General features: G+C 61.1%; 1 protein-coding gene across 8 annotated transcripts in view; it reads right to left on the bottom strand.

Annotated features, from left to right (window-relative positions):
• Positions 1-11,088, bottom strand: part of PPARA (peroxisome proliferator activated receptor alpha) — a 68,781-nt gene extending 57,693 nt beyond the window's left edge. For 3 of the 8 annotated variants that reach the window (XM_051828158.2, XM_051828149.2, XM_051828154.2), the window contains exons 1-2: positions 10,570-10,924; positions 9,855-9,925 (exon numbers count right to left, since the gene is read on the bottom strand). The gene's annotated coding sequence lies outside the window, so the exon portion shown is untranslated. The other 5 variants (XM_051828150.2, XM_051828155.2, XM_070053051.1 and 2 more) reach the window with 4 other exon arrangements.
• Between the last annotated feature and the right edge of the window lie 8,537 nt (positions 11,089-19,625).

Raw genomic sequence — 19,625 nt, 5'->3', positions numbered from 1 at the left:
CACAATGCCAAGGGCGGGTGGCCAGCATCACCCAGGGCGGCAAGGAGAAGTGGCAAGGGGCCTCCCCCAGAGCTCTGCAGGGAGCATGGCCCTGCCCACTCCTCTGCCTCAGACCTGGTGCAGGCGGGCCCTAGAGGCTGAGGATGGCCCTGGGCTGGCAGCCAGCACAGAAGGCGGCGGGGACCGGAGCCATACACCTTTCAAGGATAGGCTTTACTGCAGGCAAGTTAGACAGCAGTAAACCTGACCTGAGAAAGACAGTGCCTGAAACATTCCTCCACTGCCCGGGATCCAGGGTCCAGAGGCAGGTGGGAGGCTGGCGCCCCAGCACCCCGTGCCCTGACCCTGCCGAGGGGGAGGGCGATGTTTGCAGACTCCTGGCAGCCAGCCCCTCCCCCGCATCACGGGGCTCGCAGTCCGGGCAAAGCGAGAAGCGGCCTGTACCTGAAGACCCCAATATGGCCCATTCCCATTCTCCCAGAGGAGGCAGGGATCAGAGGCTTGTGTGTGTCTAGGAATACTGTGCCTCATTCACTTCCTCGGGGCTAAACAGGGTCGAGCTCAAGTGCACACGAGCCCACTCTCATCCTCCGAGGCTGCCATCGCCTTGTGGGACTGGGACGGAGTCCCTGCTCCGAGGGCCTGTCCACTTTCCGGTGGGAAAGGAAAGGCAGGCGCCGTAACGCCATGCACGGTGCTGCCTGAACACAGGTCACTAACTGCGTGATGAGAGCTAATAATCACCACTGGGATTCTGCTGCCCCGGGGGTCAGGGCGTTAATGTGAGCACTTAATGCCCTTAGGATCTTAATCAGGAGAACCTAGACGGGTTCTAGATCCACAGGTAATCTGTCCTCACTCTCCCTCCTTCGGTTCCTGGAGTGGAAGGAAACTCCGAATTTTGAAGACAAATGTTCACTGAGCTGCACCCTCCATCCCCACCGAGCCCTGTGCAGGCTCGCAGACGCAACCCCCGGCCTCTGCTCACCCTTAGGGGCTGCAGGCCACAGGCGATTTTCCCACCACAGCGGGGGTCCGCACTGCTCATGCAGAGGGGTGCTTTCTGTGCAGGGAGCTGTGCCTGCGTCCTGCTCCGCTTCCCCACGCCCACGACAGCGCCTGCTGCACAGTGGCAGCTCAGTCAGGAAATGCTTGCTGGCCAAAGGCGGGAACTTGGGAATGACCGATGGCCTCCAGCCACGGAAGTGAAGGCAGAATCTGTCAAATCAGAGACACAGCGGCCATCAAGCACCTCACAGACAAAATTCCTGGCAGGCTCCAGAACGAGGTGCTGTGTGGTCAACCTGGAGGGAAGTTCCGCTGAGGGTACCTGGTGGGAGCCACGGCCTCCCCAGGCCAGCCCTGTGCACCTGCCAGCCCTGTGCACCTGCCAGCAAGAAGCTGCAGCTGGGGGGGGGGGCGGTGTCAACTTCTGATCCAGCTCCCTGCTAATGCACCTGGGAAAGCAGTGGAAGATGGCCCAAGTCCTTGGGGCCCTGCACCCACATGGGAGACCCAGTAGAAGCTCCTGGCTCCTGGCTCCAGCCTGGCTCAGCCCTGGCTGTTGTGGCTATTTGGGGTGTGAACCAGCAGATGGAAGACTGGGCACACTGGTGCCTCAGCCTCTGGTCTGCAGGATGTCCCCTGAGAAAGCCACATCCCACGCTGCCCCTCGGACACATGCACAGTAATGCTTTGCAGGAACAGCACCAGGCCTCAAAGCTCCGATCCCTGCAGGCAGTTTAGGGAAGTATCTGATCTCAGGGCCGAGGCGGAGATGAAGGGCATGTGTCCTCGCATCAGCTGAAGCTGCACAGTGTGAGTGAAGAACCGGACGGGGGGCAGTGTAGACAGAACGCCAGCCCTTGGAGAGGGGGAGTCAGCCTGAGGCTGGCGAGTCCATCACCAACAGGGCCCATCCATGGTGCCCACCACCACCTGTGCACATGCCTGCATGCCCTCTTTACAGATGAGGAAACCGAGGCTCGGGCCACTGGAGAAATCCATCAGAGGCTGAGAGCTGTACCTTGTCCTGCCTCTGAGGCCCAGCTGGGGGCTAGTGCCTGGACAGGGCGGTGGCACGAGGCTCAGGGAGGGGGACAGGAAGGTGGCGGGCCATGTCGGGAAGCAGGCAGACGGCCAAGTTGGAGCTCATGAAAGTGACGGTGAAGGCCAGATCCAGGAACCAGCGCTGGAGGAGGTTCGCCTGTGAGGGCCTGAGGACAGAACGCAGCGGGTGAGGCCACTCGGGGTCTCCTGCACAGCTGTGTGGGGCAGCGCCCTGGAGAAAGCGGCAGGGGACGTGCCATGCCCGTGTCCCCTTCTGTTCTGGCCCCTCGGGTTTCGTTGCTCTCTCATCTTCCAGAGGCTTCATTCTCGGAGAGGGTGTCCTACATCTGCTATCAAATTCCAGCAGGTGTCTCTCTGAAATACCTTCCAGAGCCCACCTCGAGAGCTAGTGTCTAGCCCAGTGGTTAGGACACTGGTTAAGGTACCTGCGGCCCACCTGGAGGACCTGAGTCCCTGCTGATGCGGGCCCTGGGAAGGCGTGGTGATGGCTCACCCTGCCCACCATGAGGGAGAACAGGATTGAGTTCTCAGCTCGTGGGCATCTGGAGAGTGAGCCAGCCAATGGAGGGGGCTGAGGGGAGGGTCTCTGAGTCTCTGCCTCTCAGACAAACATGGAATTTTTTCGAAAGCCCACCTCTGAGTTCACCCCCCCAGGCTGTGTGCTCTTTCCGTCTGCCTTGGAGAAGTGACGGGGGCACGGCTGCCTCCTGGCTCTGTTGCCCGCGGAGTTCCTGTTTGTGCTCCTCTTGCGCCTCCACGGCCATTAACGATTATCAGGTGTCCTTGGATGTGGTTAAATATTCACCGCCGCGTAGACTTCTGACCCGGACACTAAACGCTGCCTGTGCTGGCTGCATCTGAGCAGAGACTGGAGCGGGGGGAAGCCGGCAGTGTTTGATTTCAGGAAAACACCGCGCCGCTGTCCTCTCAGGTCCGTGTCCCGTGGCACACTCTGTACTTTGTCCACACAGGCCTGGGCCTGGGCAGGAATCAGACAGCCCCCCATAGCCACTGTCTCCAGCTGGGAGCTGCAGCCGCTCTGGCCCCCCAGGGTTCACAGCTGCACGGGCGTGCGCACACCTCCAGCACATCCTAACTGCCACGGCCGGCACAGACGCAGGCAGCCCAAGCGCTCCCAGCCCTGTGTGCCTTTGCCATCGCTGTCACCCACCCCCTTTCCTCCAGGGGCCATGACCCCAGCCAGGTGCACTGGAGCCCTTCACCTGAACTTTTATTTCTAACGACTCATCTCTTCTCGGACTCCTCATTGAATAAAATAGATTCGGCTTCTTATTTATTTGGGAGACACAGAGAGAAAGACAAAGCAATAGATTGAGAGAAACAGACAGGGCTCACACCCACTGGGTCACTCCCCATGTGCCTGCCACAGATCTTGCTGGGGCCAAAGCTAGGAACTCAAACCAGTTTTTCCCACTTGGGCCATCACACCGCCAGAAGGTGGACCTGGGAGTGGAGCCAGGACTCCAATGCAGGCGCTCCTATTTGAGATGCAGGTGTCCTGACCTACGTCTTAACCCTTCAGCCAATCGTCCTGCCCTGTGCTTATCTTTACGACTTGAAAACCACAGCAGTGGAATGTCTCACTTTTCAGGACAGGCTCTCTACAGCAAGTTTGTCAAAGGAAAGAAGAGACTGCAGGTCAGGGTCTGAGCGTGGGGGCGCCTGTCTGCTGTGAAGCGAGGGCTGCGCGCACGGTGAGGGGTGAGGCCGAGTGCCCTCGCCTGCACCTGGGGACAGGCTCTGTAACGCTTTTCCAAGTGGACCTGAGAAAGGACGATCACAGCACTGAGCAGAATACAGCCGTCAGAGACCGTCAAGTCCAAGGGCACTGGGAGTCCCTGTGCTTCTGCGGTAAACAACCTCCACAAACTGCCATGATTCCACCTAACCCTGGGTCACGTCCCAGCTCTGCCCTCAATTCCACTACAGCTTCCTGCTACACCCTAGGAGGCAATGGCTTAAAGACGTGGGTGCCTGCCACCCATGGAGGAGACCCAGGTGGAGTTCCCAGCTCCTTGCTTTGGCCTGGCCCAGCCCTGGGGCTTGTGGACACAGTGGATGGAAGGTCTCTGTGTCTGCCTGGCTCTCTGTCTTTCAAATAAAAACAAACCAAAACAACAACAGAAACCTCCACTGCAGAAAAGACACAGAACTAGAATGTGAGCGGATGGTGAACCCAACACTAACCTGGTAGGCGAGCTGTCAGTGCAGCCTAGAACGTGTCGGGCTTGCGCGTGCGTCCCGTGGGCCGGCGCGTGCGTCACACTGGCAGCCTCGTAGGCGTCACTTTGTTCAGTGAGGAAGGCTGCCTAGAGATGCTTCTGAAATCCCCAGCCAGAACATCCCAGTTCACACGGCGTGAGAGGGGACCGCACTGCACACCGCCAGCCTTGGCCTCCACGACTGTGCCGCCTGCTTGCACTAACGTCACAGACCTCTAAAGAAGGGGACGCAGCCCCACGCGGACCTGCGGACAGCCAGGACTCTTCCTGAAGCTTGCGATTTCTCACCTCACTGTGGTTACTGCATTGCCATGGACTCTGTCCACTACAAACAGCTGCAAGGCAACTTGGCGCCTTGCTCGCTCTTGTTTTTTTAAAAAAGATTTATTTATTTATTTGAAAGGCAGAGTTACAGAGAGGCAGAGGCAGAGAGAGAGAGAAAGTCTTCCAACCACTGGCTCACTCCCCAAAGGGCCACAATGGCTGCAGCTGCACCAGTCTGAAGCCAGGAGCCAGGAGCTTCTTCCAGGTCTCCCACATGGGTGCAGGGGTCCAACCACTTCTACTATGGTCTAATCCTTTTCCAGGCCACAGCAGAGAGCTGGATCAGAAGTGGAGCAGCTGAAACTCAAACCGGTGCCCATGTGGGATGCTGACACCGCAGGCAGCGGCTTTACCTGCTGCACCACAGCGCCGGCCCCCTCACTCACCCTTAACAACGAGAAAGCTGGGCTGGGGTGTTGCGGTGTCGTGGGTCCAGCTGCCACTTGTGGTGCCAGCATCCCATACAGGGCACAGCTTGAATCCTGGCTGCTCTGCTTCCATCCAGCTCCCTGCTAACGCGCCTGGGACAGTGGCGGAAGATGGTCCGAGTGCTTAGCCCCCTGCCCCCCACCTGGGAGACCTAGATCGAGTTCCTGGCTCCTGGCTTCAGCCTGACCCAGCTGTGGCCGAGGCGGCTATTTGGGGAGTGAACTAGCAGATGGAAGGTCTCTCCCTTTCTGCCTCTTCCTCTCTTTCAAATAAAATTTTTTTAAAAGTTTGTAAAAAGCATAAAAAAGGGGTGAGGAAGAGGAGCTACTGTGCACATCTACCTAACCCTCTTCTAGTCTCAAATCAGCCACATGAAGCCATGAGTCCCCATGGCACTCTCAGTGCTTACCACCCAAAGGATGTTCCTTAAAGTTTACCTGTGGTCTCTGAACAGTGCAATGCAAAGAACTCTCCCCTCTCTTTGAAAATCTCTACCAACAGAGCAAAAGAGAAGCAGCCAGATAACTACGATGCCCTGCAACGCAGAAAATAGCGAATCCATGCTTTCTCTGAATTCTAGGCACATCTCATCTCCACCACTGAGGCACGAGCAGACCCTTACCCTACTGAGTGTGAGCACATCCCAGTTCCCCAGAGTTTAGCCAGATCCCTTTCCTACCAAGTCACTTGTTTGGAATTTGAATCCTTGGTCTTGCAGAAAGAAAGAGCAGGAGAAAAAACTTTTACTTATTTATTTGTTTATCGAACGGCAGAGTGAGAAAGAGGGAGAAGCAGAGATCAGTCTTCTGACCACATCCACTGGCTCATTCCTCAAAGGCCCACAACAGCTGGAGCTGGGCCAGGCCAAGGCCAGGAGCCAGGAACTCCGTCTGGGTCTCCCATGGAGGTGACAGGGACCCATGTGCTGGAGCCGTCACTGCCGCTTCCCAGGCGTGCGCGAGCAGAAAGCGGGACTGGAAGTGGAGGTGCGACTGGAAGCCAGCGGCTGTGATGGGGGTGCGGATGTCCAGCAGCCGCTTCCCTGCCAGCGGTGAAGAGGCCCGCACCGCCTGTCAGGACGCTCCGGGCAAGCCTCGCTCTGGCTCCTGATCCCAATGTCCTGCTATTCAAGCCCTGGGCAGCAGTGGTGCCTGCTCAGGCGATTGACTGGGTTCCTGCCACCTGACTGGAGACCTGGGCTGAGTTCCCAGCTCAGCCTGGGCCACTGTGGGCATCTGGGGAGTTATCAGTGGATGAACGCTCTCGCTGTCCCTCTGTCTCTGCCTCTTGAATAAATAGAATTAAAAAAAAAAAAAGAAACAACATTTTATTTCTCGCTCTCTCTCTCTCTTTTTTTTTTTTTTTTTTTTTTGACAGGCAGAGTGGACAGTGAGAGAGAGAGACAGAGAGAAAGGTCTTCCTTTTTGCCGTTGGTTCACCCTCCAATGGCCGCTGCGGCTGGCGCACCACACTGATCCGAAGCCAGGAGCCAGGTACTTATCCTGGTCTCCCATGGGGTGCAGGGCCCAAGCACCTGGGCCATCCTCCATTGCCTTCCTGGGTCACAGCAGAGAGCTGGCGTGGAAGAGGGGCAACCAGGACAGAATCCGGCGCCCCGACCGGGACTAGAACCCGGTGTGCCGGCGCTGCAAGGCGGAGGATTAGCCTACTGAGCTGCGGCGCCGGCCAACGACATTTTATTTCAACAGATCCTCAGGCCATCTCGTTGGAAGTCTATTTAATGCATAATATTTGCCAAACTTAGTTACCAATAAAATCGTTTCTACCGCAACCACCGCTTTCCCAACACCATTGCAATGGCGGCCCCAGTGGTGCCCAGTGGGGACACCTGCCCAGGCCTCAGAAGAACCGCTCTTGCCCCAAGGAAGCCACAGAAGCTGGAGGTGTGGGAGCCCTGTCGCTAAGGGACGGGGGTAAGCTGCCAGCTACAAAAGCAGGGCAAGTGGGGCAGAAGTGACCAAGACACACCCTCCCCCGGCGAGGCGGACCCAGGGTGGAAAGCCGGGCCCACGAGGAGCCCCAAGGCAGGGCAGCACTCAGCCATGGCTCCACGCGCAGGTCTGAGTGCAGGCAGATTCACCAAGCCCGGACTTCAGCAGACGCCCTGCGGAGGAGGGGCAGACGGTGGCATGGGGACACAGGCAAAATGTGCCACCACCAAATCCTCACGTTCAAAACCAACTGGAAGCACTCGGCACGGTTTGGGTGCGATTGGCGGGGGACTCGACAAGTTTTGGGTATGTCTGAGGGCAAGAGTGTGAAAGGTCACAGAATGGCCAGGGCGGAGGAACCGGGCGGGTGGACCTGGCTGGGCGAGGGAGGCAGGCGATGGAGCAGGTCTGCGTCCCCACGACACCTGCAGCGTGTGCAGGAACTCCATTTTCTGGGGGAGAAAATAACGGTTTGAGGAAGTGCACGGAGGCCTCCCGCCGGGCTGGAACAGCAAAGGGGCTAAAACCCAGAGCTCGCCACTCACGTCCTAACAATGCCTAGCCCCAAACTGCCTCCTCTTGCCCACACCAGACCTTTCTTTTTTTTTATTTTTTATTTTTTTGACTGGCAGAGTGGACAGTGAGAGAGAGAGACAGAGAGAAAGGTCTTCCTTTTTCCGTTGGTTCACCCTCCAGTGGCTGCTGTGGCCAGCGCACTGCGGCTGGTGCACCGCGCTGATCCAAAGCCAGGAGCCAGGTGCTTCCTCCTGGTCTCCCATGGGGTGCAGGGCCCAAGCACCTGGGCCATCCTCCACTGCACTCCCGGGCCACAGCAGAGAGCTGGACTGGAAGAGGGGCAACCGGGACAGAATCCGGCGCCCCGACCGGGACTAGAACCCAGTGTGCCGGCGCCGCAGGTGGAGGATTAGCCTAGTGAGCTGCGGTGCTGGCCCCCACACCAGACCTTTCAAAGACCTCATCCTATACCATCCAATCAAATGCAGCTCAACTACCAAGATCACCACACCAGGGCACCCCCGGCCAGCGCAAGGGCTGCACGAGCTCCTCTTCCAAGTCCCAGAACGTGGCCACACGTGGGGCAGAAGTAGAGGACACACTGCCAGCCTGGGGGACTGCCTGTTGGCCATGGAACAGACTGGATTATCCAGCGCACGGCGCAGCTCAGGGCAGGCCAACGACTCTGACACGTGGAGGAGACAAGTTCTTTCCGATCCGCCACCTCTGCTACTTAGTCCTCACTTCAAGCCTTCCTCTCACCAAACTGGAAAATCAGATTCTGAGCTGGGGTTTCCCCAGCCACGCGGCCTGCAAGGTGACCTCGCTCCCCTACGTAACTAATAAGGCTGAAGGGACAGATGCCATGCCTTGTGAAACACTGACTCCATCCCAAGCCACGGAAACCAGAAAGCGCAACAGAGACCCTCACATTCCAAGAGAGCAGCCTCAGGCCACTTGCACTAACTGCAGGGCCACACCCTTAGCATGCCGTGAAGCTAAGACCCCAGCCACCTGGAAGCGAAGCCACGCATCCCATTTGCCATGAAGAATTTCCCCACTCACACACAGTCTATGAAAGGCAAAAGAGAAAAATTGGCATGTTCAAACTTTGTTTTCAACAAAGAAACATTGTGATTAATGTGTTTTTAAAAGGATTATTATAAATCCATGTATATATATATGTATGTATACACACACACGTATACATATACATATATATAAAACACAGGCGCTTACGGGCAGCAGGCAAGAGAAAGGGCCCAGGTCACCAACCGCCAACCCAACGCACAAAGCAGCCCTGCCAAAATGTCCCCTCCCTGCCCACCTGCCCCTCACCCTGACCAAGGGTGACAATCTGTGAGCTTTTGTCTATACTCTAGTATGGAACCCAGTTTCACCAGAGGTCCGCGGGGGTCTCGTTCAACACTGGGCACAGTAGCCCACAGCAGCCACTCCGGAAGTAGCTATATGATGAGCCGATTTTAAAAGTCTGTGGAAAGCGGAATTAAAAGTTCACTTTACAAAAAGAAAAGTCTGAAATCTGTGCATATGAAAGGCTTTCCAAGAGTGCGTGGAAAATGCCCATTATGAGCAAACCACGCACACGTTTCACATCTTCTCAGTTTCGGCTTTCCACAAACTTTCTGAAGTAGCCTTGTCTCTACAGGGACCGGCTAAATAATTATTGTATCTAAATGTAATGGAGTATTAGACAAATGCAGGCGCATTTCATTCACCTGGAAGCTGCGTCCGGGGATGAAGCAGCCACAAAGTATTTGCCAAGAAACACAGTTTCTCCTTGTCTCTCACACCTTGTCTCTCACACGCACGCACGCAAGGGGCTGCTTTATGATGCTGGTGGACCTTGGTCAGGCGTGTCAGACTTGAGCAAACAGAAAACCTCCTCCTCCACCGTCAGTTCCCGTGCTTCTGCTCCCAGTCCTGGAGACCGCTGCGGGTGGGCAGCGACCACGCACACCCTCCCACACCGGGCCTGCGGCTCTGGAGCTGACCCCGACCCCCAGGTCACCTGCAGTCTCCCCACACGACAACAGCCCTTCCCCAGCGCCCGCTGAGTAGCACTGCTTCTCAGAGTCACCGCATCTCCCTATGAATCACAGGAAAGCAGCCAGCCAAACCCACATCAGAACTCCCCAACTCAGAACCCAGAAGCAAACCTATCCCGGGGTCTCCTGGGACACAGGGAAAAGACATGAAAGCTTTGCATCACAAAGAAACCATTAACCCCCAAACTTACTGCAGTGGAAACAGACCCTTCCATACCTCACCCTGGAGACTGAAATCAAACTCTGTTTACCTTCGGTGACACCGCCTTGCTTCTGAGCTTGTCACTTCTCCCAGAGGCAGGGCCCGGGACTCCAGCCCTGGCTGAGGAGGGACAGGACGAGACGGTTACAATGTGTTCCCTGGATGCCCCCCAGCCTCCGGCCCTTGCAAGGGGAAAGTCACGGTGACCCTGCCTTCGCCCAGGGTCGTTCTCAGTGAAGCCCCGTGCTCCTCCTCCCTACCAGCCAGCAGCCCTGCGAGCGGGGGCGGGGCGGGGGGCGCCCTGATTCCCTTGGGAATGGGGGTGGCAGGGGTCGCGGTGCCTGTGCAGACCCAGCCGGCCGAGAGCGCTCCACCTACTGCCCAGTCCTGGAGTTTTCTTAGAAAGAACCCTGACATTTGGGGCACATCTCTTCAACTTTTTTTTAAACAGGGGTTTGGGTAACGTGGGGGCGTGCCATGGTCCCCCCACCAACCAGGGTGGGCGCTGGGTAGAGCCGACCCCCCCTTCCCAACCTTGCACCCGCTCCAGCGGGCCAGGCCGGACCGGTCCCGAGGAGCCGCGGGAGGCCGGGGACAGGAAAGACACCTCGCAGCCCAGCGGAACCTGCCGGGGAACCCGCGGCTGCCCACGGCGCCCGGCGCACAGGGGCCCAGGCGCGCGACAGCAACCGCGCGCGCGTGTCCCCGTCGGGCTGCAGGACGGCGCGCACCGGCGCCGAGAGTCTGTCCGGGACACGAGTTACCTAGCCTCGGGGGTCCCTGGGGGTCTCGAAAACGCCCCCAGCTCTGTGACACTCGAACTCCACAGCGCACCGACGTCCCCGCCGCGGGCCTGGCCTCCCAGGGGACACCGAAGGACCCAGCGTCAGGAGGTCTCCGGCTCCGCCGACAGCCTCGGGCGCTTGGAGGGGCACCGAGCGAGAGCGGCCCCTGGTCCCGGGACCCTACTCGGGTCCCCGGCGAGTGCCCTCGCCCCGCGCCCCCGGGCCATGCGCATGCGCCGCCCGGCCCCTCCCGTCCGCGTCCGCCGCCCTCTCGGCCCGGGGCAGCAGAGGCCCGGCCCGGCCCGCGCCGCGGACCCCGCTCGCGCCGCCCACCCCCGGCACCTGGGCCCGCGGTCCGCCGCCTGCTGGTCCGCGGGGCGAGCGCCGAGGGAGGCGGCGCCAGGCCGGGCGCTAGCGGCCGCCTCCGCCCCGCCGCCCCTTGCCCGCGCCGTGGGGCCGCCGCGTCCCGGCCCTGCCCGGCGCCGCCTCCGCCCGCCCGTGCCAGCCGCGCCCCGCCCGCGCCACGCGCCGCCCCTCGGCGCGCCCCGCCCGGTCCGGCCGCGCGGGACCGACCCGGAAGCCCCGCCCCGGGCCCCGGCCGCGGCCCCGCGCGGGACGCACCCACCGGACGGCGGCGCCCGATTGGCCGCCGGCGGGGGCGGGGCCGGGACAGCCCTCGCGACTCCCACTGCGCGCCCCGCAGCCGCGGAGCTGGGGGAAACTGAGGCCCGGGAGGCAAAGGGACTGCCCAAGGTCGCCCCGCGGATGGCTGGCGTGGGGGGCGGGGAAGGGGAGGCGAGGGTCCCGCCGGGCGCCCGTGCCGCGCTGGCGAGGCCCTGAGCGCTCGCGGAACTCGGCTCCGCACGGCGCGACGAGGGGGTCTTGGCCAGGGCCCGGGGACCGGTGCCTAGGGTCTCGGGAGTCCGTGGGGTGCGGGGCGGGAGGACGGGGAAGGGCGTTCCGAGAGCCCCAGGACGCGTCAGCAGGTGGCGGAGGTGCCAGGCCGTGGGCACGAGTGTGAAGGGCAACGGGGACAGGGCGGGGAGGCGCCGCCAGCTCCGACCCCCGCCCCGGCTGCCGGTTCCCTGGGGGTGAGAGAGGACTTTGTGCCCAGCGAGGCGCGCGGGCCCTGCCAGCGCACTGGGAGGTCGCGGCCCCGCAGCCAGTGGCGAGGCTGAGGGGACAGCGCGCAGAGCCGCTCCGGGTGCGCAGCGCCCGGCGCCCCTTGCCGCGGGAACGAAACTTGTGCAATGTCCGCCCAGCGCCGCGGCGGCGGGCTCCCGGGGTGACCTCGTAAGTGAGCGGGCGCGGCTTCCACCCAGGTCACCGCGCCGCGCAGGGGCTGCAGACCCTGGCCTTGGGGCCATTTCGCAAGCTTCTTGGAAAGTCACTCCTGTCGGTTAGCTGGGACTGCTGTGAACTCTGCCCCACCCCCTGGACACCCACGCTCGATCGGGCCTGCCCAACTCTACCTGCGCACGCCGGCCAGCAAATGCCAGTCTGTGCGCCTTCCAGAGCCGGGCTGAACACAGACCCTGGTAGCTCCCCGGTGGACCCAAGCTGTGTTGGTTACCCAGCAGCAGGTGGGCTTCCTGCCCTCGGTGGGCCACATCCTGGCCGCGTGGGTGTTTCCTGGCTCACCCCAGGGCGCAGAGTCTCAAGACAGGGGTGTGTGTGTGTGTGTGTGTGTGTCCTGGTGGTCGCCCTGCACCCAGTGCCACCAAGTGGTGGGAGAGACCTGGCAAGAATTATGGATGCCTGCAAAGGACATACGGGCTTCAATCTCCCAGGTGCGCACTCCACAGATGTAGAAAGTGATATTCTTGGGTTCTCGGGGTTCCCAAAGCTTTAGGAGAGAAAACTTGTTTGTGAACCATGCGTTGGGAGATGTCACTTCTCTTATTAAGATTTATTTTATTTATTTGAAAGAGTTGCAGAGAGCTCAAGATAGATATCTTCCATCCACTGGTTGACTCCCTAAATGGCCGCAACATCAGAGGCTGGGCCGAAGCCAGGAGTCGGGGGCTTTCTCCGGGTCTCCCACATGGGTGCAGGAGCCCAAGCAGTTGGGCCATCTTCACTGCCTTCCCAGGCGCATTAGCAGGGAGCTGGATTGGAAGTGGAGCAACCAGGATTCGAACCGGCGCCCATATGGGATGCCAGCACTTTGGTGGTAGATATGCCACTTTTGAACCAAGGCTCTCGGCCAACCTCCGCCGGCGTCCTGAAGGTAGAGGGAAGCTGGGGACTTTTCTCGTGGAGTGTCCCGGCCAGACAAAGCTCTGGCCCTGCTTCCTGCGGGGGTCACTTCCGGGATGCCCCCACCCCCTTCAGAATCAGCCTTTTGTGTGCAGCCAGGAGCTTGTCACTTGTCACACCCCCAGCATGGGGGTGACCTGTCACACAGGGCAGCGCTGCGGCCCGAGCCCCTGGAGTCGGCCCGTCCCTCTGTCTTTGCCTCCACCAGCGTTGACCGGACGTGGACAGCACATAACGCCGCCCGCGTGGGGACTGAGTACAAATCTACAGCATCGGGGGCAACCAGTGCTTTGGAGAATGTCTCTGGGCACCGCCCAGGCTCCTCTCTGGAGGGCTCGGGGTGCGTGACTCCGACTTCATGGCTTCCATGCCGTCTCGGGTCCCTTGCCACGTCTCCCACTCTGAAGATGTCCCCAGAGGTGGGTTTTAACCTGCTCACGTTACAGTAAGGAGACTGTCGAGAGAGAGGCCCCAGCTGACCGGTCCTGTGGGCCAGCTTCAGGCCCCGGGACAGAAGGCAGGTCTGAGAGGCCCTCAGCTGCCCTGCTGAGACGCTCCTGCACCCCAGAGCTGCCCACCCAGCCAGAGCAGCTGTGGGCTCCGGGAGAGAAGCAGGAAGTTGGGCCATGCAGACGAGGAGCGGGGAGCTGCAGTGATGGGGCCTGCTGCTCCGTACCAGCAGCAGGTGGAGTGAGGCGTCCGAGTTCAGAGAGAGCGCGAGGGCTCCATCTGCTCGAGTGAAGTGTGCCCCGCGGGCCAGGGGTCCTGGCTGCCGGCTGATTACCCTGTCACTTAGGTAAGCACTTTTCCAGGAACTGCCCCGGGCCTCCGAGGGTCACTGGATTGCCCTTTGCTGATCTGCAGAGCCTCCTGTCCAGTTGGAGTTTGTGCAGCCAGTGTCATGGGTCGGGGCAGTGGCCTCTGGTCACTTGGAAGTGTGCCCTCAGGTCGGGGTGGGGGGTCTCCTAACAGTGACCAGTAGGTGCTTGGTGGCTGGGCCTGGACTCAGCCGCCGGCCTAGTACTGATGGAAACCTCCCGGGGCCAGGTGGCCAGTGATCATCCCGTTAAGGCTTGGACCTCAGCTGGGTTTGCCTCCGTCTTGCAGGAGAGGAAACCAGTGTCCAGGATGGACAACACCTCACAAGGGGACAGAGAACTCCGTCTACAGTGCCTGCCCCTGGGGCGCCTGTGCATGGCTCAGCCTCTGGCAGAACCAGAGTCCCACGGCGAGGCAGCATGTGCAGAAGCTGTAGCAGGAGGCAGGGTGGACTGGCGGGGTGGACTGGCAGGGTGGACTGGCAGGGTGGACTGGCGGGGTGGGGCTTGCGGCCTGGTGGAGAGGCTGGCTCAGTATGACGGGTTTTTTAAGATTTTATTTATTTGAGAGTTACAGACAGTGAGAGAGAGACAGAGACAGAGAGAAAGGTCTTCCTTCCATTGGTTCACTCCCCGAATGGCCGCAATGGCTGGAGCTGAGCTGATCTGAAGCCAGGAGCCAGGAGCTTCTTCTGGGTCTCCCGTGTTGGCACAGGGGCCCAAGGACTTGCGCCATCTTCCACTGTTTTCCCAGGCCGTGGCAGAGAGCTGGATGGGAAGTGGAGCAGCCGAGACTCGAACCGGTGCCCATATGGGATGTCGGCGCTGCAGGCGGAGGATTAACCTACTGCGTCACGGTGCTGGCCCCAGTATGAAGGGTTTTAAGCCAGGGCCTGACCCCATCAGCTTGGTAACACAGAAGTCACGCGTGTTAACCAGTGGTTGTCACCCGGGTGAAACTACGCACTCTTGGTGTGCAGGACCCAGAACCTTCTGCGGGCCCAGAAACTGCTGCCGTCACGGAGGCTCCTCCCCCTTCATGAATAACCCTCAGCTCAACGTGGACCAGCAGCCAACTCACCTTCCTGAGGAGGTCGGGGCCCAGCCACAGCGACACGGCCTTCCTGCCCCTCCCGGGAGACGAGCCCTGCTGGGGGTGGACACTGCTCCATGCCAGCCGGCTTAGGCTCCAGGGGCCGCTTCAGTCCCGAGCGCGCGGCCAGGGCCTCGGGGATCTCACCACACCGTGTCATGTGAGCACATTTGCTCCACAAAAGACGTTCTGCTCTGTGGAAACCAGCTCTGCAGTGACCCCTGCAGCCCCGGGGGCCGACGGCGGGGTGGGGGGGGTGGGGTGAGGGGGGGTGCAGGGGTGAGGGGTGCAGAGGTGAGGTGGAGTGCAACAGTAGGGGAGAGGGTGGGGTGCAGAGGTGGGGTGAGGGAGGGCTGCAAAGGTGGGGTGAGGGTGGGGTGCAGGGCTGGAGTGGGGTGCAACAGGGGTGAAGTGGGGCACATAGGTGGGGACGCAAAGGTAGGGTAAGGGTGGGGTGAAGGGAGATGGGAGGTGCAGAGCTGGGGGGAGGGGGTGCAGAGGTGGGTGGTGCAGAAGTGGGGTGAGGGAGGGGTGCAGGGGTGAGGGATGCAGAGGTGGGGTGAGAGTGGGGTAAGGGCAGGGTGCAGAGGTGGGAGTACAGAGGTGGGGTGGGGTGCAACAGTAGGGTGATGGCAGGGTGCAGAGGTGGGGTGAGGGTAGGGTGCACAGCACAGTAGCTCCCCTTGTTTGCTGCTCCCCTTCCTACGCCTTCAGCCATCCAGGGTCCAGACCGTCAGGAGCCTCTAACCGTGGCTGTGGTCATCCTTGATCTCCGACTTGCCCGGGGACCGACCTCTTGGGTGTGAATGTTCAGACCGTATGGACGAGCCATGGTGCACGTGAGAGGACTTTTTGCTCCTAGGAAGGGACCACAGATAATTTACTTGGGTGCAAGCAATGGAGATGCACCCACCATTTCTGCAGGATTTCGGGGCCCCTGGGAAAGGGTTTGGTACAAGCCTCAGCTTCAGGCACGCGCTGTGGGCAGAGAAGGGGCGCGGCTGTGAGCGCAGGGTAGAAGCTCTTCACCACCGCCGCCTGGCACGCCCTCCCGCTGGGGTCCAACAGAACTGGGTTCACATGCTCGCCCCTTGTTTGACTCACGCCGCAACCTCCGGTCCCAGGCGCCTCACCACAGAGTGGGCGGGATGCCTGCTGTGGGGAGCGCGCCGGGCAGGCCGGACGGCTGGCTCATCCTCAGGACACATGACCACTGGCTGAGGGCTCTGCCAGGGTTCACCTCCTCCAGGAAGCCTGCTTGGCACCCCTCCAGGTGCCCAAGCTGCCCCCTGCCTGTGCAGCTCTTGTCCAGTTGGGCACCGTCTCTGCAATGCCTGTGTCCCCGCCGAGCCCCGTCGCTCAGAGCAGCTGACAGGGACTCTCACCTCCCAGATGGAGGCCCCAGGGCCCGGCTGCCGCTCTGCCAGCCATCCCACACCCACCCTGCTGTCTGTCTTTCACAAACCGGGGGCGGGGGTGGTCTGTGATCGGGGCTGAGCAGGTGCAGGGGCGTCCCATCAGCACCGCTCGGCCTCAGGCTCACTCAGAAGAACTGGACCAGGGTCTCCCTGATCTTCATCAAAGGGGAGGGAAAAACCAACATGGCTGGCGCAGTTTCCCATACACCTACATGGCCTAAAGGGATAGACTGCTCACGGTGGAGACCTGAGGTCTCTAACCCATTCATGGAAAATGTGCCGGGAGAAAACCACACAGGGATTTGAAGACGTTTTTACCCCAAACTTACCTTCTAATTTCCTTTCCGTGAACTTTTTGAAGTGCCCCGTGTTTATGTGCTTTTGCTGCTGTTGAGAAGGCCCTTCCTAGCAAACAATCGCTGCTAGGCTTGGACTTGGAAAAACCAGGACACTGGCAGCCCCCACTGCCTTCCCAAAGCTGTTTAGGATCCTGCGGGTCTTGGGCTGGCCTGGGGTGAAGCGGGTGAAGCCACAGTTTGCAACACCAGCAGCAAGTTCCAGCTGCTCCACTTCCCATCCAGCTCCCGCTAATGCACCTGGGAAGGCAGCACACGGTGGCCGAGCACTTGGACCCCTGCTACTACTCAGGAGACCCAGCGGAGTTCCTGGCTGCTGGCTTCAGCCTGGCCCAGCCCTGGTTGTTGTGACCTTTTGGGGGAGTGAACCAGCCGATGGAAGGTCTCTCCCTCCCTTTCTGTCCCTTTAAAACACAAGCTTGGGTCTGTGCCCACAGGCCGGAATGAGCTGTGTTTACTGATAAACACGCAGCGGCTGGGAAAGCTCCCGGCCATTTCCCCAGCTCTCGGCCAGCTCTGGCCTCAGGTTTTATCTGTGATGCGAACACGTCGTCTTGTGTTGAGACTTGCAGCATGAGTATAAGATTATACGTGAAGACCTGATTTTGATCTCTGACGAAGGCAGGCGTAGGGTGTGGGCGGCAGAGCCAGCAGGAGTTATGCCCACGTGGGCCTGGCGCTTGCACCACTGGGCACCCTGGGGCCGGGGGCGCAGCCCGCGCAAGAGCTTTTGCCTGCAGGCTGCAGGCTGGGCAGGGGAAGGATGGCCTGCAGGCAGGCGTGAAGTGTCACTCCACAGGGCATGCAAAGGCCATCAGTGCTCACCAAAAGGGGGGGTGGCACAGGGCAGGCCCAGGACACAGGCCTCCGCCAGGCAGTCAGGCTGTGGCTGCGAGAGTTTGTGCCGATGGCCGGCCAGTGCTGAGGCATAGTGGTTATGTAAAGCCACCACCTGTGGTGCTGGCATCCCATACAGGTGCTGGTTCCAGTCCCAGCTGCTGCACTTCCCATCCAGCTCTCTGCTATGGCCTGGGAAAGCAGTAGAAGATGGCCCAAGTCCTTGGGTCCCTGCACCCACGTGGGAGACTCAGAAGAAGCTCCTGGCTCCTGGCTTTAGGCTGGCATGCCTCTCAAATAAATAAATAAATAAACTTAAAAAAAAAAAAAAAACGTTTGGGCCAGACACTTGAGGGCTGTGAGGTGTATGTGAAGGAGCTGGGACTCGGTGCTGCAGACAATGGGGCAGGAGTGGGGAGAAAGCCGCCTGAGTGGGCTCGGGGCAGGCTGGGGCGGCCTCACCCAGGCCAGCCCAGAGGATGGAGCAGGCGCCGAGCCACAGCAGCCGGGAGGCGCTCCCTGCTTCCCAGATGGCCAGAGTTCAGCGTGGTTCGCCCGGATCCCAAGACAGCTCGGGTGAAAATGCAGCCCCTCGTCCGCTCGTGTGGCACAAGCCCACCTGAAAACAGGAAGCTGGCTCACGGGGACGTCACGAGGGACTTGGGCTGCTGTCACAAGTGTGAGCCCTGTAAGCAGGGGTCAGAGTCCGACCCTCGCACACAAGACGGAAGAGAGGACGAGAACTTTCAGAGTGCACACTTGGCTTTGGCCACAGGAAGTGGCTCACGAGCCACGGGCCTGGAGAGGCAGCCCCATCATTAGTGGCTCGACTCAGCGGTGTCTCCCTGTCCCTCCCACTGGGAGGCTGAACACACCGGCACAGAGCAGCCCGGAGCCTGACACCTCCCAGCCCGCTCTCTGGCTGTCAGAGGTGGCACCCACCTGGGCCACAGCCACCGACCCCCGGTGCCTGCCTAGCGACGTGTGAGCTGCAGGGCGTGTGGTCCTCCTCCTGCAGAATCCGGGAGGAAGGAGGAGCTGCCTGCCATGCTGGGCCCCCAGCAGATGCACTGTCCTGTTGCTGCAGATGCGGCCGGGCAGGTGCAGTCTGCACAGGGGTCGGCTGTCCGGCTGTGACTCCTCCTCCAGGTCCCCTGCTTCCTTTCACCCTCAGACATTTTTGGGTTCTTCCAGGGCCCTTGAAGGGGTGTTCGTGGAGGGCAGGCACTTGAGGCAGCAGTCAAATCGCCGCTCAGGACGCCCGCCTCCCCGTCAGAGCACCTGAACCCGAGTGCCCACTCAGGACACCCGCCTCCCAGTCAGAGCGCCTGGGCTCCAGGGCCTGCTCAGGACACCTGCCTCCCCGTCAGAGCGCCTGGACCCGAGTGCCCGCTCAGGACGCCCGCCTCCCCGTCAGATCGAGCCCACTCAGGACACCCGCCTCCCCGTCAGAGCGCCTGGGCTCCAGGGCCCACTCAGGACACCCGCCTCCCTGTCAGAGCGCCTGGGCTCCAGGGCCCGCTCAGGACACCCGCCTCCCCGTCAGAGCGCCTGGACCCGAGTGCCCGCTCAGGACGCCCGCCTCCCCGTCAGAGCGCCTGGGCTGGAGGGCCCACTCAGGACACCTGCCTCCCCGTCAGAGCACCTGGACCCGAGTGCCCACTCAGGACACCCGCCTCCCCTCAGAGCGCCTGGGCTCCAGGGCCCACTCAGGACACCCGCCTCCCTGTCAGAGCGCCTGGACCCGAGTGCCCACTCAGGACGCCCACCTCCCCGTCAGAGCGCCTGGACCCGAGTGCCCACTCAGGACGCCCGCCTCCCCGTCAGAGCGCCTGGGCTCCAGGGCCCGCTCAGGACACCCGCCTCCCCGTCAGATTGAGCCCGCTCAGGACACCCGCCTCCCAGACAGAGCACCTGGACCCGAGTGCCCATTCAGGACGCCCGCCTCCCAGTCAGAGCGCCTGGGCTCCAGGGCCCACTCAGGACACCCGCCTCCCCGTCAGAGCGCCTGGGCTCCAGGGCCCACTCAGGACACCCGCCTCCCCGTCAGAGCGCCTGGGCTCCAGGGCCCACTCAGGACACCCGCCTCCCCGTCAGAGCGCCTGGGCTCCAGGGCCCACTCAGGACACCCGCCTCCCCGTCAGAGCGCCTGGACCCGAGTGCCCACTCAGGACACCCGCCTCCCAGTCAGAGCGCCTGGGCTCCAGGGCCCACTCAGGACACCCGCCTCCCCGTCAGAGCGCCTGGGCTCCAG

The sequence above is a fragment of the Oryctolagus cuniculus genome, chromosome 11 (assembly GCF_964237555.1).
Source record: "Oryctolagus cuniculus chromosome 11, mOryCun1.1, whole genome shotgun sequence".
NCBI classification, from domain to species: Eukaryota; Metazoa; Chordata; class Mammalia; order Lagomorpha; family Leporidae; genus Oryctolagus; species Oryctolagus cuniculus.
This window is presented reverse-complemented; position numbering and strand designations above follow the sequence as displayed.